The sequence below is a fragment of the Lissotriton helveticus genome, chromosome 6 (genome assembly GCF_964261635.1).
Source record: "Lissotriton helveticus chromosome 6, aLisHel1.1, whole genome shotgun sequence".
Classification (NCBI taxonomy): Eukaryota; Metazoa; Chordata; class Amphibia; order Caudata; family Salamandridae; genus Lissotriton; species Lissotriton helveticus.
The window spans coordinates 1,506,433,916-1,506,450,862 of NC_136067.1; positions in this window are offsets into that span (position 1 = coordinate 1,506,433,916).

Below are 16,947 nucleotides of genomic sequence, written 5' to 3' on the forward strand. Positions count from 1 at the left end.
TGCAATTTATAATAAAGCGCACATGTAAGAGATAATGCAATCCCAGACATAACTGAGGATTGTGAAAATAATTACAATGTTAAGAGTTGTAATGCTGTAGATTCATTTGAAACTCCTTTCGTAATTAAATCTGAGGGTTTCAATATGCCAATATACCATGAAAATGAAGTAAATTGATTTTTCAATAATGATCGTCATGTAGGCTCAACCCTGGTATTGTAGAATTATTCTGCTGTCTAATAAATATTAGCAATTATGAATAATATGCATTTTTCAATAGTAATATAACTCTAGATAGAGTTTAATTGAGAGAATTGAAATGTTAACAATTGTTATGCTGTAGTCCTGTCAGATCGTCATTAGTAACTGCATCTAAAGGACTTAATTGATGATTGTTTCTTTTTACATTTATTTAGTGAATATTGCCTTTGTATTGTCTTGTTTGATTTTCGTAATTTTCAATGTACTAATATATGTTATTCAATGTTCTATTGTGTATGGGTGTTTTGAAACTTTTTTACACAGCCTTGAAGAAGCAGCCTTTAAGTATTTATAAGCATGTGTTGGCTGTAGAAGTGAAGATACACTCTATTCTGACTTTGGAATTTTTATTGTTACTTGCTGTAAATTGGGTTATTAGTCAGGGGGGGACTACCCACCTTGAGCAATGATCACAAACCTTGTCAGGGTGAGCCCTAAATATCACTAATTTATCTGAAGCCAGGTAGCTATGGCACAAAGCAGTGAGGCTTAAATTAGAGCAAGCAATGTGTAAAGTATTTATTGCAGTCCCAAAATAGTAATACATTAAAAATACAAAACAGTAAGAATTCCAAACCAAATTAGAAAAAAAGTACATTTTAATGGCATAAACAGCAAAATTACAAAAATCAAATAAGGGGAATCATGAATATGATTTTTTAACCTGCTCTGTGGTCACCAGCTCCTCTTACACGGCTGCTATGGGAGGATCCTTTGAAGTAAATTAAGTTCCTGGACACAGCCCAAGTGGTCTTCCGTTCAGAGGAACAAAGCAACTCTGCACCTTTTGTTGGGAGACTCATGTAAATTAGCCTTTATGAGTTTCAGGCAGGGAAAAAGTAATTTTCTAAAAGGCATGTTCCCTTAATAAGTGTAAAAACCCAACGGCATCATGAAGTTGGGCTTCTGATGAATATTAAAAAGAGTTGTTGAATCATGTTATCAGCTATTTCTTCCTATTGTTTCTCTATGGGCCAGACAGTCCTTCTACAGTGAAAATAGATTGTAGGTGCTAGTCATTGAATGGATATGTTAACATTAAGTTTGCACATGTCCATTATTTAAATACAGTGCACCTGCCTTACTAGCTTAAAGACCTACTTAAGGGTAACATTAACATTTAAAAGGAAGGTTTAGAACTGTCAAAAAGATTTATTTTGCCAGATTTGCAGTTTCTACACTGCTACAATCAAGCTACAGTGGGAGGCCTGCAGCCATGTTTGCACTTCCAATGTAGTGAATTGCACAACATATGCTGAAGTCCACTAGTGGCATTTAGTTTCCAGTCTCTGTGTACACATTAGTCAATATATTAGGGACATATAGGTAGATGGAATATACCATTTAGGAGTATGCCAATTTAACCATTTTAAAAAGTTGAGCACAGACATTTTAGAGGGGTAAAGTGCACAGAGTTGTATAGCAAGCAAAATCAGATAAGGCAAAAATCTGTGGGTGCACCAGGCAAACAATGGTATTTTCCTATATCACTGTATAAAAAAAATATTTCTATAACATAGTATCAGATTGATGTAAGAAGGCTGTTGCAGCAATTATATACTATAATCTGATTTAGGAATTGTTATCATCAGTTTATAAAAAATATTTTTGTGTGTAATATTTTTTTATTTTGATGGAAAAATAGTGCAAAATGTATATTTTGGATGAAGATTAAAAGTGGCATTTTAACGACTCACTTGTCAATTTGATTTATTGGACTACTGCCAAAGATTGATTCAATGATTACAAGAAATTGAGTGTTCCCAACTGAACATACAAGTATCTACTGTGCTTAATATTTAGATTTTGAGGCTTCAGACCTGATGGGTTTGAGTCTAAGCATGGCCAAAATCCAAAGGAGACATAGATATTCTCAGATGTCTCACACAAAAAGAGACATCCAAAAAATGTAGATAGCTTACCATAATCCATAACCATGATAAGATGATAGTACATCAAGGTGAAAGCATGATAACTTGGAACTCCCATATTGACAGTTGTGAAACACATGCCAGGTCTTGATGTGTTTCTGGGATAGGTAGTTGACTTTTTCTTTGGTTGTATGATGGTGACAAATTTCAAATGAACTTGAAACAAATAGACTCTGATGCATCCAGGCAGCATTTGTTTAGCACAGGCTGAATGATGACAAACTTGCTGTTGTCTGGTAAGTTAGCTTGGTGGGTCATGGAATGTATGAATCTGATGAAAGATGCAAATTTAAATGGTTGAGATTAAACAACAGACGATGAACAAGATTTGATAGTTTGGGCCATTTTTCCTCACACTTCAAGAGAGATGTTTAGCAAATAAACTTGTAGGACATAGATCTCTGGCTTGCTTGGATAGTAGAAATCTTTTTGTTGTGATGTAAATGTCCCCTGCATGGTAAACAGATCTGCACTCCTGCCCTGAGTATTCCGACTGCATATGAAACTGGTATCCTGATTTTCTTTTGGCCCCAGGAGACATAAAATCCTGTGTGTGCACTGGGACCTAGGTCTAAAATTGTTACTATACCCCGGGCCTCGATCTGAGGTCAGGAAGGGTGCCAATATATACTCTCTAGCACACCTGGGAATATAGACTCTGTAAGTCAAGTGGACATGTACTGTGAGCACTGGTGGCAATATGCTGTTTTTGAATCTGCAGTACCCTACAGACTCATTCAGCTGGTCAAAGTGAGACCACAATGCATACAGGCTCCCTACTGTAATGTTCCAACTACAGGCTCTTGTCTTATTATGCTCATGATTTCCTGTTAGTAACCACAACAACACGAGTGAGAACCACAGAAATGATGTATAACTGAGCAGGCTATCCACCTGTGACATGCAATTCAATCCATTAACATGGCTCAAGAGGACCAATTTGCCCCATAAAGAACAAAGTCTACCCCAAATTCTTCCAAATAATGTATGCACCTAACCTCTATAAGACCGTAGCAAAAATGCCAAGCATAGGCTACTAAAAGAACTCCAGGAAACACTAATTGCCAACACTTATTTCTAAATGAGTAAAGGAGCCCTAAAAATCAGACCTCATCATCTTCACATGCCATACACCAAGGATGAGAGAGTCACAAAAATACCCCATGGTCTCAGAATCTCTATCGCTCCTTCCCCTTTCTTTAATAGGGAAGTAATACTATCAAATTAAAGAATTTGTAACATATTGGTGCAAGTGTTGGACCTACATCTGGAAACCTTTGATGATGCACACAGGATCAGCAGCACACCAGAGCATGCCCCACTCTACATCTGCCCCCCACTGCTCAACTGGAACTGCAACCCACCAGACCACTGCTTAAAAGTAAGCATGGGCGGATTTTGCGAATTGGCAATCCGCGAAATTGCGTATTTATGGATTTGCAATCCGCAAAATCCGCGAATTTTGCGGATTCCTTTTTTTTTGTGTTCGCAAGTGTTTCTGCCATTTTGCAAGGGTTTTTTACCAGTTCGCAAACGCGAACTTACTTGTCGGGTAGCAACGGTCGCGACCATGTTGTTTCTATGTCTTGTTCATCACAGCACCCTCTGTTTCACCACTGCCACCCTCTGTTTCACCACTGCCACCCTCTGGCTCACCCATGCCACCCTCTGGCTCACCCATGCCACCCGCTAGTTCATCACTGTAGATTATGGGGGGAAAAGCACACCTGCCCTGCCTCAACTGACATGAATGAATTAGGGGCTGATTAATGTGTCACTGAATTTGAACTTCCAGGCTGGCACCTGCTTCCTTATCTGTAATTGCTTTCTGTTGCAGTGTAATTTTTTTAACAGGACCTTTGTTGTATACTTGTAGCTATTCTCTGAGCCTGCTGTGAGGGTCAGAGCAGGGTCATAGAATAGTTGCAAGTAGGCAACTGAACTCTGAAGGGGCCCCTCAGGAAGCACTACAGGGAATGGTTACTAATGATAAGATTGAATTTTTCACCTGCCGAGTGCTTTCAGTTTTGCAAAAATCCAAATATCCAGCAGCATCCACAAAAAGTAATCCTTCCAGGTCAAGATCCAAATCAAAGTGACCAGCACATGAAGAAAGCACTGGGAGGAGCCTGCTGGACAGGAACAGGAAGTTGGAGACTGTGGGGCACTTCCTTCCTCCCACCCCCCCCCCCCAAAATGGACTCCTTGCAAAAAAAAGTGCAGGCAAATGTCAACCTGAGGAGTTATTCTGATAAAAATCATAATTTTCAAGGTTTATGCTGCCTGCTGGTGGATTTCTTGTGCGAAATTGCAAATTTTGCAATCTCGAAATTGCGAGATTGTCGCTGCCCGCCGCATCTACGTGTTCGCAAGTGTTTACTCCCGCGATGTGTGATCACGGGCCTTTATGACGTACTCGCGTTGAAAAACTCTCGCTGTGCAAGGTGGCAAGCCGCGATGACGTCGACAAACTCCCTCGGGATCCCGCAGCAAGATCCAAAATGGCGCAGCACACGCAAACATGGAGAAAAACAACTCTGCAAACGCTGAATGACGGTAAGTGAATGCTGCGCGCCGTAAAATTGTATAGTATTCTAGTTGGCAAGTGCGACCAAGCAAAAAATCCGCTTTGCACGGATTTAAAATTTTCGGCAAATTCGTGAGAGTTCGCGGATTGCGAATTTGCCGAAAATCCGCAAAATCCGCGAGCGGAACGGATTTTACGCCCATGCTTACTTAAAAGCACCTAACAACAATCAAATCTACCCCACCCCAAATGACATGAGCACAATGATGACAGAAACAAGACATGTTGCCTCAAGTCTCAGGCTCCCATACAGCCATTACCAACCAGACGTGCCTCCACATGGAGACACCATCTAAGGAAGAGAACATAAACCCTGGCACAGAATTAAAATCAGCTGCATCGGTCCACCTAAACACTGTGAGGGAACTGAGCCCATCATGAGAACTCTCAGGGACAGAGACACTCACAGACTCACACCAAAATATTGCTACCTCAACACAAAGAATAACAAAGAAAGGCAACAGAAGACCCAACAGGAACACACCCAGATCAGCACATTAAAATGCCTGATATAGAGAGCAACTTCTTGGTGGGACCCCAGGAAATGTACCCCAAAGCGGATATGTCCACTCTCAGCATGGGCACAAAATGACACCCACAACACAGTGAACACTAAACCCAGGCCACAGCAGGTCCAGCACTTACACAGCCACCTCAGTCTATCAGAGAGAACAACAGAGACAACAACTTATTAGGGATTCCCCACACAATTTCCTAAATATCAGGTACATCCTGACTCCATGTTGGTTGCACCTTATTAATAGGTTAGAAGACAAAATAGAAGAGCAGAGTGAGGAGCTAAAAATAATCACAACAAACCTTAAGGTAGCCTTATTAGCCATACAAGAGGTTAAGACTGAAACGTGGCATGTGTAGCCACCACCTTTGAAGAGTTACTCCCCCATGACTCCCTACATACCCATGGCCATTTGTACCTGGACCAAATGAGAGCCTTCGTCCCAAGAGAGCACAAAGTACACTATCTATGACAGATATCAGAGCCCTGCTCCCATCCTATGGGAAAACATTGCAGCCCTACCCATTGTGGGCTTACAACATACTTACCATCACCATCACATTCAAGAAGAAGCCTCACAGCAAAGAGAAGAGTGAAAACCATGAGAGCCTGATTTAGATCCCGCTTATACCAGACCATGAGTCCAACAATCCTATTAGCTCATCACTAAAGTACATGTTACTCAACTGCAGCTCGGCAGTCAAACATGCTGCAGACATTGCTGAATCTATCATATATTTCAACTTGAACATGCTATTCCTGATTGAAACATGGCTAAATCAATCCTCTGCACCCTTGCTAGATAGATATCCTTGTACCTCTGACTAATACCATCATATATTTTGATGGTCCACAGTATCAGGGAGGAGGTATTGCAGCCATTCACAAAAACTCCCTACATATCAGTTCCTTCCCAAAGGGCAGTCTCACATCTTGGGAATGTATGGGTGTAGAATCATCACAGCAGGCAGATCACTTGCGAAAATTCACCTTATATATCCTCTAAAAGACAACCAGATGTTCATTGAACACATTATGCAAACAATTACAGTTCTCACTATGTTACACCTGAATGTCATCTTTCTTGAAGATTTTAAACTACACTGGGACAACAAGGATGATGCACGGGTCTCCACTCTAAAATACTTCCTCACCATTCAAAATATGATGCACACCTACGCTAATTCACCACATACCAAAGGAGCAACACTTGATCTAATCATATCCATGGAAGGAGCACTGATCATAGACTGCATCATACCTAATGACTGGTCAGACCATCACTTAATCTCATCCCACATAACGGCACACACACTCACACACAGAAAAAGGACAAGGGTTTGAATTTTGCTGTTTGACCGTACCTGGACTTTCTAAGTCAAGAACGGCATGACTCAAGGCAACCCTCAATGCAGCAGCAAGGCTAATAACTGGCACAAGACGTGTTGACCTTATTACCCCTTCTCTAAAGTCTCTGAGTTGACATTTACTCGAAGCTAGGAACCAGCTAAGATATAGCTGTATATACCATATAGAGGGCTCACAAATCACATGCAGTCAAAAACAAACAGGGAAGATTCTACTGCTCAAAGTAGTTGTATAAACTCAAAAGGAAAAAAGTTCCACTGACTTATTAGAAAATGTATTGTAAGCACTGCTCCTTTGATTTGTTCATGTCAGTGAAATCTTACTTCTTCTATATGTTAGGGACCTTACACAACCGGACAATCTAGCACAGAAACACCTAGAATAGCAAAATAATCTCTTTCTCCATTTCCTGGCTGGCTTTATCCTCCAACCACCTTCTAGCCATCACCAGAATGTACTTCAAAAATCCCCAAATATTCTCAATACCAACATATCATCTGACACAAAAACACTCTAGTAAAATCCCAAATCTGGCTGTCCCAAATCTGGCTGTCCTGAAAAGACTTCAAACTGAACTCCCTTTAAAGAAAATGCCTACTCATCTTCCCTCCCAACAGCTCCCACCCATTCAAGAACAGACTAACCACCAAGATACCCTCTATTGCAAACCTGAAATCCGAATCTACTAATACCTTGGGATAACCCTTGATATAAACAACGACATGCAAGGCCAAGTCAGAGCAGCCATGCACAGTGCAACCTTCCAACTCAACCTCACTTCAAGATATTAGTACAATCCCATATGGTCACTAGGCTTGAATGTGGATGTTAACAGGACTTTTGAAGTCAAGAACAGCACCACTCAAAGTGACCCTCAATGCAACAGCAAGATTGATAACTGGCACAAGACATATTGACAATATTACCCCTTCTATAAAGTCACTTGAAGCTCGGACTCAGCTGAAAATAGTTTGCTTAACACACAAAGCCCTGCACTATGGTGAACCCATGTGCAAAACTGAAAAGATCAACATATCAGAGGGCAGTCGACCTGTGAGGAGCGCAATCTACTCCCGGCATGAACCGCCCAGACTTTTAAAGCAGCAGACCTACACATGCTCTTTCTCATGATCTGCCTTGAAAATATGAAATTCTCTCCATAATCATATGGCAAGTAATGATGAGGACTAGCTTAGTTGGAGTACGTGTGTCGGCAAACCAGTAGGTTTTTTCAAAAAGCCCTCACCCACCAACCTAGTTGGTGGCGTGCTTCATCATCGGGCCCACCACAGTGACACCTAATGTGTCCCGGGTGTGCTTCAACGCCAGATTACTGCGGGCACCGCAGAAGGACGATAGGTCCAAGGAGGAACCAGACCGGTAATTCCGGTCTTTTTCTCTGCCAGGTGACCCAAGGAAGCTTTGTACAGAAAAAAGCCTGTCAAAGCGAGAGGGAATCCCCCTCTCACCCATACAGCACCTTAGAGAGTGCTACACATAGTAAAAATAACACAATCACTATAATTTAGTTTATTTATTTAATTTACACCTTTCACACATACTCACTTGGTCCTGAGGAAAGCCTGTTTCAAATTAAAAAAGGCCAGGCTGAAACATGTAGACCACACAGGACGCTGGAGGTCATAATCCATACTCCAACACGTCCGTCTGCCTTTTAAATAACCAACAGTGGCCCAGTAAATTAAAATATTGTTTTACCCTCGGGTACTGGGACCTTCTGTATGGTTTTTTAACTTTCACCTTCTCACTCACTACACTGCACACTCAGCAAGTATACCAGCTCCGCAGTAATCTGGCGTTGAAGCACACCCGGGACACATTAGGTGTCACTGTGGTGGGCCCGATGATGAAGCATGCCACCAACTAGGTTGGTGGGTGAGGGCTTTTTGAAAAAACCTACTGGTTTGCCGACACACGTACTCCATTGAGTCCCTTTCTCCTGTAACTTAGCTAGTCCTCTTTTGATTTTTGACATATAATAACGGGGATTCGGACTAGCTTACCTAGTCCTCACTCTCTCCTTTGATTTAACAAGTAATGATGAGAACATCAAGAAATATACAGCGGACCTGATAGAATAGAGTGGCACTTAAAGATCATGAGGTATCTTAAGTAAGGGCTTATTCTGTATGGGAAATATGTGTTAAAAGTTCAAAACTGAAATCAAGCAAACTTCCTCTATTAAAATGTGTTTTTTTTAAATGTGTCTGTATTTTGATGTAAAAGGGAGGGGGCTCTATAAACATACTTTCCTTGATAACCTTCTATACTCAAATCTTCATATTTTTCCAAACTTATTTTTCACCTTTACATAGTCCTTTCTTCACTGTTGTGCTTTCTTCACCATTTTCTCTCGCCCATATCAATCTTGTTTCTCCTTTTTAGGTCTCAGCCTCCGTAGAATGCGCTTGCGCAGTCTCGCTGCTGAGATTCTATGTTTCTAGAGTAGGGAGGTAAACAAACCAGCTCTTCTCCATTGGCTGGCTTCCTAAACGGCGGCCAGCCATCGAAGAAGAGCTTTGCCTGTCACTCTAAGCCCCGTCCGTTTCGTATTGAGGGGCGTGTTTTTTGCTGTCCTTTCTATCCGTGATGTCATCCGTCACTAAACAAAAAACACGCCCCCCAGTCTGAAAAGGACGGGGCTTCAATTCAAATGACGAGCGCTTCGGTTCACGATCCATCCCCTGGTGTCCTCCTCCTGCCCCGTCTCTTCCCACCTCTTCCCTTTCCCATTGTGCTCCTCCCCTCCTCCTCACCCCTCGGTGCCCTCCCTCTTCCCTACCCTGGCTGCCCCAGCCCATGCTGATCAGAACTGGAGCCCCTCGTCGGACCTCCCCGAGGGGCGGAGATGTGCTGACTCACGGTGCCTCCCTCTCCCGTCTTCTGAGCCTGTCGCAGTCCAGGATCTCCCTGATCGGCATCCCTCGGGCACTCCGCGGACCCGGCGATGTCTTGGCACAGGTAGGGGGCACTTCGCCTCGGTGCTGCTGCTGGCGGGCGGGCACCGGGGATTCTTGGTCTGGGACCCTCCGACGTCGCCTGCGCGCCCTCCTGCTCCCTCCTCCACCGCCAGGCCTCGGAGCCAGCAGTCCGGGCTTCACATGGGAGAAAGGGGCCGGGTGCTGGCTGGGGGAGTGGTTTATAGCTCGCTTGCCCTGATTCAGTGAGAAAGGCTTGGGAGGGAGGGAGGGAGGGCTGGCAGCCCACTTTGCGGCCTTTCCCTGTGTCATGGTTGCAGCATGGCCATCTACCAGCGCGCAGCGCCAGCAGAGCCGCCCAGGCTTGGATGTGGCAACCTGTGTGAATGCTGTCTGGTTACTAGTTAGCGGCGTGCTCGTGTTTTTTTTGCCTCAGTTCCCTGGCTGTCCTCGTGTTTTTCTTGCGTCTGTTCCCTGACTGTCCTCGTGTTTTTCTTTCCTCTGTTCCCTGGCTGTCTTCATGTTTTTCCTACCTCTGTTCCCTGGCTGTGCTCGCGTTTTTCTTGCCTCTGTTTCCTGGCTGTCTGTGTGTTTTTCTTGCCTCTGTTTCCTGGCTGTCTGTGTGTTTTTCTTGCCTCTGTTCCCTGGCTGTGCTCGTGTTTTTTTGTCTCTGTTCCCTGGCTGTGCTCGTGTTTTTCTTGCCTCTGTTCCCTGGCTGTGCTCGTGTTTTTCTTGCCTCTGTTCCCTGGCTGTCCTCGTGTTTTTATTGCCTCTGTTCCCTGGCTGTGCTCGTGTTGATCTTGCCTCTGTTCCCTGGCTGTGCTTGTGTTGATCTTGACTCTGTTCCCTGCCTGTGCTCTTGTTTTTCTTGCCTCTGTTACCTGGCCGTGCTTGTGTTTGTTGCCTCTGTTTCCTGGCTGTCCTCGTGTTTTTCTTGCCTCTGTTCCCTGGCTGTGCTCGTGTTGATCTTGCCTCTGTTCCCTGGCTGTGCTCGTGTTTTTCTTGCCTCTGTTCCCTGGCTGTCCTCGTGTTTTTCTTGCCTCTGTTCCCTGGCTGTTCTCGTGTTTTTCTTGCCTCTGTTCTCTGGCTTTTCTCGTATTTCTCTTGCCTCTGTTCCCTGGCTGTCCTCGTGTTTTTCTTGCCTCTGTTCCCTGGCTGTCCTCAAGTTTGTTGCCTCTGTTCCCTGGCTGACCTTGTGTTTTTCTTTCCTCTGTTCCCTGGCTGTCCTTGTGTTTTTCTTGCCTCTGTTCCCTGGCTGTTCTCGTGTTTTTCTTGCCTCTGTTCCCTGGCTGTCCTCGTGTTTGTTGCCTCTGTTCCCTGGTTGTGCTCGTGTTTTTCTTGCCTCTGTTCCCTGGCTGTCCTCGTGTTTTTCTTGCCTCTGTTCCCTGGCTGTGCTCATGTTTGTTGCCTCTGTTCCCTGGCTGTCCTCGTGTTTTTCTTGCCTCTGTTCCCTGGCTGTGCTTGTGTTGATCTTGCCTCTGTTCCCTGGTTGTGCTCGTGTTTTTCTTGCCTCTGTTCCCTGGCTGTCCTCGTGTTTTTCTTGCCTCTGTTCCCTGGCTGTGCTCATGTTTGTTGCCTCTGTTCCCTGGCTGTCCTCGTGTTTTTCTTGCCTCTGTTCCCTGGCTGTGCTCGTGTTGATCTTGCCTCTGTTCCCTGGCTGTCCTCGTGTTTTTCTTGCCTCTGTTCCCTGGCTGTGCTTGTGCTCGTGGTTTTCTTGCCTCTGTTCCCTGGCTGTGCTCGTGTTTTTCTTGCCTCTGTTCCCTGCTTGTGCTCAATTGTGTGTGTGGCTCTCTGTGTGTGTGGCTCTCTGTGTGTGTGTGGCTCTCTGTGTGTTTGTGTGGCTCTGTGTGTGTGTGTGTGTGTGTGGCTCTGTGTGTGTGTGTGTGGCTCTGTGTGTGTGTATGTGGCTCTGTGTGTGTGTGTGTGGCTCTCTGTGTTTGTGTGGCCCTGTGTGTGTGTCTCTGTGTGTGTGGCTCTGTGTGTGTGTGTGGCTCTGTGTGTGTGTGTGGCTCTCCATCTGTGTGTGGCTGTGTGTGTGTGTGTGTGTGGCTCTGTGTGTGTGTGTGGCTCCATGTATGTGTGTGGCTCTCTGTGTGTGTTTGTGTGTGTGTGTTTGTGTGTGGCTCTGTGTGTGGCTGTGTCTGTGTGTGTGTGTGTGTGTGTGTGTGTGTGTGGCTCTGTGTGTGTGGCTCTGTGTGTGTGTGGCTCTGTGTGTGTGTGGCTCTGTGTGTGTGTGGCTCTGTGTGTGAGTGTGGCTCTGTGTGTGTGTGTGTGGCTCTGTGTGTGTGGGTGCGTGTGGCTCTGTGTGAGGGTGCAAATGCAATAGGTCTTCCATTAGCGAGAGTTTAAGCTATTGGCATTGTAAATGACAATGCCATTTATTTATATGTTTTAAAAACAAAAATAATGTTGTGAGCAATGCCTATAGCTCTAACTTTAACAAAGACGAGACCATTGCATTGTAAATGCTTGTTGGTATATTTTCCTTGTCATTATCCCAGCACCCTGACTGCATAACTTATCATTTGTACTGTGCATCTCCTTTAATTCTCTTTACCTTCACCCTACTAGTTAGAGGGTCAGGCCCAAATTTACTAAGACAGATTGACACAAAAGAATGTAAAGGGCATTTTCTATTCAGCAGAAAATATGTGTTATGCTCTATAAGTGTCATTTTTCAGTATAAAAACACTGTTGTGGTACTTTTTATCACTTTGCATCAAGTAGACATTAGAGGGAGCTACTAGGGTGGATCGTCACAAATATGCATAGGTTTTGATTTTAAGCCCAGTCTACCAAGATAGCCAGGTCGGGATTTGTGTCATAAACTAATGCCTAGTGGAAACAGGAGGTAATAAGGGGATATGTATTTACTTTAAAAAAATGCAACACATGTTTGCTGCAGTGCACAACACACATCAAATGTGTGAGATTGTTCTAAGTTTACCTAGGCAAAAGACTTTTTCCTGGAAGGGTATGCTTCCAGTACAGATCTTATGCTGGACAGCGCATACTCACCTCTGCCCCATGGTACGAGGTTGTGCATCATGCAAGGAGGCCTATTTATTTGCCAGAGAAGGAATGACACCAGCATCATACTAATCTTAGACTGTAGTAAGAATGCCCTTTGGTGGCTGGGGGCACTGGTGAGGTGGGTGGCTTTATTGTGAAGCAAGAATCAAACAGTGGAACCAAACCCACTGCTTTGAATTGAAGAAGTACCACATTTGTAGAAAAAAACATGAAATGGCAGAAAAATCCCACACAAAAGATCAGAAGGAATATATCACATGAGATCACCAGAACACTAAGAAACTATTAAGTAAGCAGCTAGAGAAAGCACGCTTATTAATTACATTATGGGGATTTTATTGACAAGTTAATTTAGCGGCTTCAGCACCACAAAACTCTATCACCTTGGAGTAAACCCAGGTATCTTTAAAACTAAGGTTTTTAGTTTACTCTGTGAAGAAATATCTTATTGAACCTTAGCTACAGAAAAAAGTCCAAATGACAGCTAAGACACACGGGATGACAAAGTCTGTGTCAGAAGATAATGTTCCAATGGTGGACCCACCAACACCCATTTGGCACACCTAAGGTCGATGGAAATGGCATTGGACAGACCACACAACTTATAGTGGCCCATTCAAACCAATTTCTGCAAGTCTCCGTTTTGCGCATGATTGCGATTGAAACAATGACGGTCTTGTGCAGACATCTTTTCAAATGTTTCCCACAAATATGGGAAACATCTCTCAGTGCATCACAATCATTTGGTATGCGAACCTAAAAATGGTCCCTATACAGGGCCCACATTTGCAGCAGTAGTTGCTCCTTTTAGCCATTAAATAGTGAACAGCCAGCAATGAATATTTTCCCCCAAGGCTGCTTCCTCTGTGCTGGAGGGAGTCTTTTTAAGGAAAGACGGCACACTCCAATGTATTTTTTAAAGTCTGGCATCTCTCTGGTGCCCCTTCTTAAACACATCTGGTCATAATGGATCTACCATATTCTGTAGAGGGAGACCGCGGCTCTTTAACTAAGAAGGAATAATGGAAGCAGGATCTCAGGTGAGAGTGGTGAAGCACAAATGCTGCTTTTGTTTACAAATGAAATGATTGACAGATCTGCATTTAATGTCACACCAAGATTGTGTACCAAGCCTGAGGTCAGTAGTGGTTGGTGCTTGTGGGTTTGCATTAAACAAATGTTACTATGCCATTTCCCTTCATAGTAAATCTCAGAGCTAATTCTGTTGCTTGTCAATTTTCAATGCATAACACCTACTTTGAAATCATTGATTCAAGTGTATGATATAAAAGTCTTTTTATAGTATTGAGTTACTTTACAGCTGACTTTTTTTTTATCAAAAGACAAATAACTACAATATGTCTCACTCTATTTGGGACTAATGAGTGCACCAGAGGGTAAAATGTAAATGAGATGCATGGCACATCATGGTAAGCATTCTCATCATGCCTACAGCAAGGCCGTATGCCTAAGGATTGAAAGAGTTTCGCAGTCTCCTGCACCATGGCATACAACCACTGTGATCACATGTGCCAATGCAAACATAGCACAGTCAAGTTGCATGTTTTGCTGTTGCTTCATTACTCTTTGCTTCAGGCTTCCCTAACTCTTTGGTGGTAGTCAAAGGTCACCCAACTATAAGTATTCGCTCACACTATCTCACACCTCATGGGGATACTCAGGCGCTTCTCAAGAGAGTGAGGTGTGTTTGCAGGGCTTCCAAACGCATCTTTCTCTATTTATACCTACTTGAAGTTGGTGTGAATATAGAAGCTTAGATGAGCAATGATTATTTGTGAATGCACAGAAAGACAGAACTTTGTGATGTTTAACCATGATGCCTTTGCCACCTGCCACAGAAGTCCTGTTGGAATACCAGTTGTCTTGTCCCAACACTGAAGACTGATGGCCTAGTTTATTTATTTTTGGTATAGGGCAGCACTATAAGACTTCCTGCTGTGCTGCCCTACACACAAATGGCTGCTTAGCATCAATGCAGGCACCTTTGCACAATGGTGCAAGAGTGCCTGCGTTGAAATCAGTTTTTTTGTGTGCAGGAAGGGACACTTTCTTTCACAAAAACATCGGGTATACCACCCCTGGGGAGGCACAGACTTTTCACGCATTCCTGGGTTTACAGCATGTTGCAAATATGGGACTGTGTCAAATGCCATGGGTGTCACGTGGGACCACCCACCGTAACACCCATGGCATACCTCACTATCGCAGTGTGAGGCAATGCAGTAACTTGCTCTGCGTTGCCTCACATCATATCCACGAGGCCATGAAAAGCCACTCAGGGTGGCTTTACGTGGCCTCATAGATATGGCTCTCCAGTGTGCACCACTAGAGCCTCATTAAAAGTGACATTCCCTTGGTGCACAGGGCTTGTACATAAGCCCCTGGATATCCAATAGAAGCATAAGATATGCCAATGAAAATCCACTGGATAGCATGTTTGCTCAGTACCGCTTCATGTGTTTATTTCTTTAATTGTTGACCGATAGAAGATCATCGGGCATTTTCTTTACAGGACAAGTTCTTAGATAGGTACTTGGCACCACTTAACCCCTTCCAGGCTCATGACAAGCCCAGCTCGTCATGAGTCACATTGGAGCTGTGCTCATGACGAGCTGGGCTCGTCATAACTTCCGCGGCCCGCCCACGCGCGATTGATTCCCCGCTAATGCGGGAGAATTGATCAGTGGGCGGGGTTGTGACGAGCCCAGCTCATCATGAGCACAGCTCTACTTTGACTCATGATGAGCTGGGCTCGTCACGAGCACTGCAGCGACGAGGCCCCCCCCCCGCACCGTGGGGGAATTACCCCCACGGCAAAGGGGCTAAAGAGTGGATTAGTAACAGGGGAACCATTTTTAGATCTCGCCTACAGACAGCTTAGTTTGGTGGAAGACCTATTGTAAACAACACAATACATAGCCTGTGCTTTGGGTCAGCGTTTTTGCTCATAATAGGATGCCATTCTTGTTTAGCTCAGTTCATAGATAATTTTTCACCCTGTTCTAATTTTTGTCTCACCCCGGAAGTATAGCTTTTGTAACATACTTTTGGTTGAATGGTTGTATCATTCCCCTGCTGACATAGCATGTCATCTTTCCCCTGCTGACATGGCAGGACTCCTTTTTCACTTTTCTTTTAGCACTCTAGGAGACCGCATAGCTTTTATTGCTTTATTCCGAACTGCTCATTTCCCAGCTCATTTCCGCTTACTCTCTTTTGAGGATTTCAGCCGATGTACACTTTGTTTCTTTTAAACTACAGTGCTAAATCAGCCGTTGGCCACCTTGCAACAGCAAACTAATGTTTAAAAAAATGCCAAAATTGCCGTTGGTGCATCACGACAGATGGGCATGCGTGGGTGACTGTATTGAAATGCCTTGGAAGACGCATTCAAAGATAGCCTCCCTGTTTAAGCATGCATTGTAATACACACCTGTGTTGACGTCAGAAAGGTTTGTCTTAAAGAAGAAGAAAAATCATTACAAGAGGGCTGCCCTGGGGTACACTACATATGCACGTGTCAACATGCACTGGTGGGCATTTTGGATTTTGCAAAAAAAAGCACTGGAAAAGCAAATAACTCTGCAATCGCCTTTCAAGCGCAACCTATTGACTTTTCCAGTGTTTGTTTAATTTTGTACTATATGTTGTAAGTACTCAAACGCATGTAATTAGATGTGGTCCACGTGACTGAGTGATGTTTATAGGACCTTTCATTTACGCCAAAGGGCAAGTAAATTAAAATTAGTTTTTGCATATCTCAGAAAGTATTCGTCGACATATTTCAAACCACCAAAGGGGGCTAAATGTTTTATCATCAGAATGAAGAAATGTATGTTTGACAGTTTGACTTCAGCTAAGTGTGTTTTTCAAAAGTGATTCACTGAGTTAAAGCTTTTTTGTAAAACTGCATCCATTTTAAGTTACACATAATTGTTGCATTTTTCGAAAAAGGAAAGCCATCTAAAAGGAATTTTGCGATCAAATAATGGCAATAGTGCTTTCAGATGGATTTTGTTTAAAAAGCATGTTATAAATGACATTTTTAGAATGTGACGTTTGAGAGTGCGATGCATGTGAAATACTTAGTTATCATAACAATAATGTGTTTATGTTTCCAATTATTTTGTGTTAACCTTTTCAGTACTAAGTTTTTTTCAGCAGTGTTAACCTTTTTTGATGTTTTTGCCCGTCTGCATTTTAGCCACAAAAGAGTATTAATGAAAGATAACAAAAACATTTTTTTCACCTTTTTGACCATAACAGGTTCACAAAACGTGGCAAATGTTT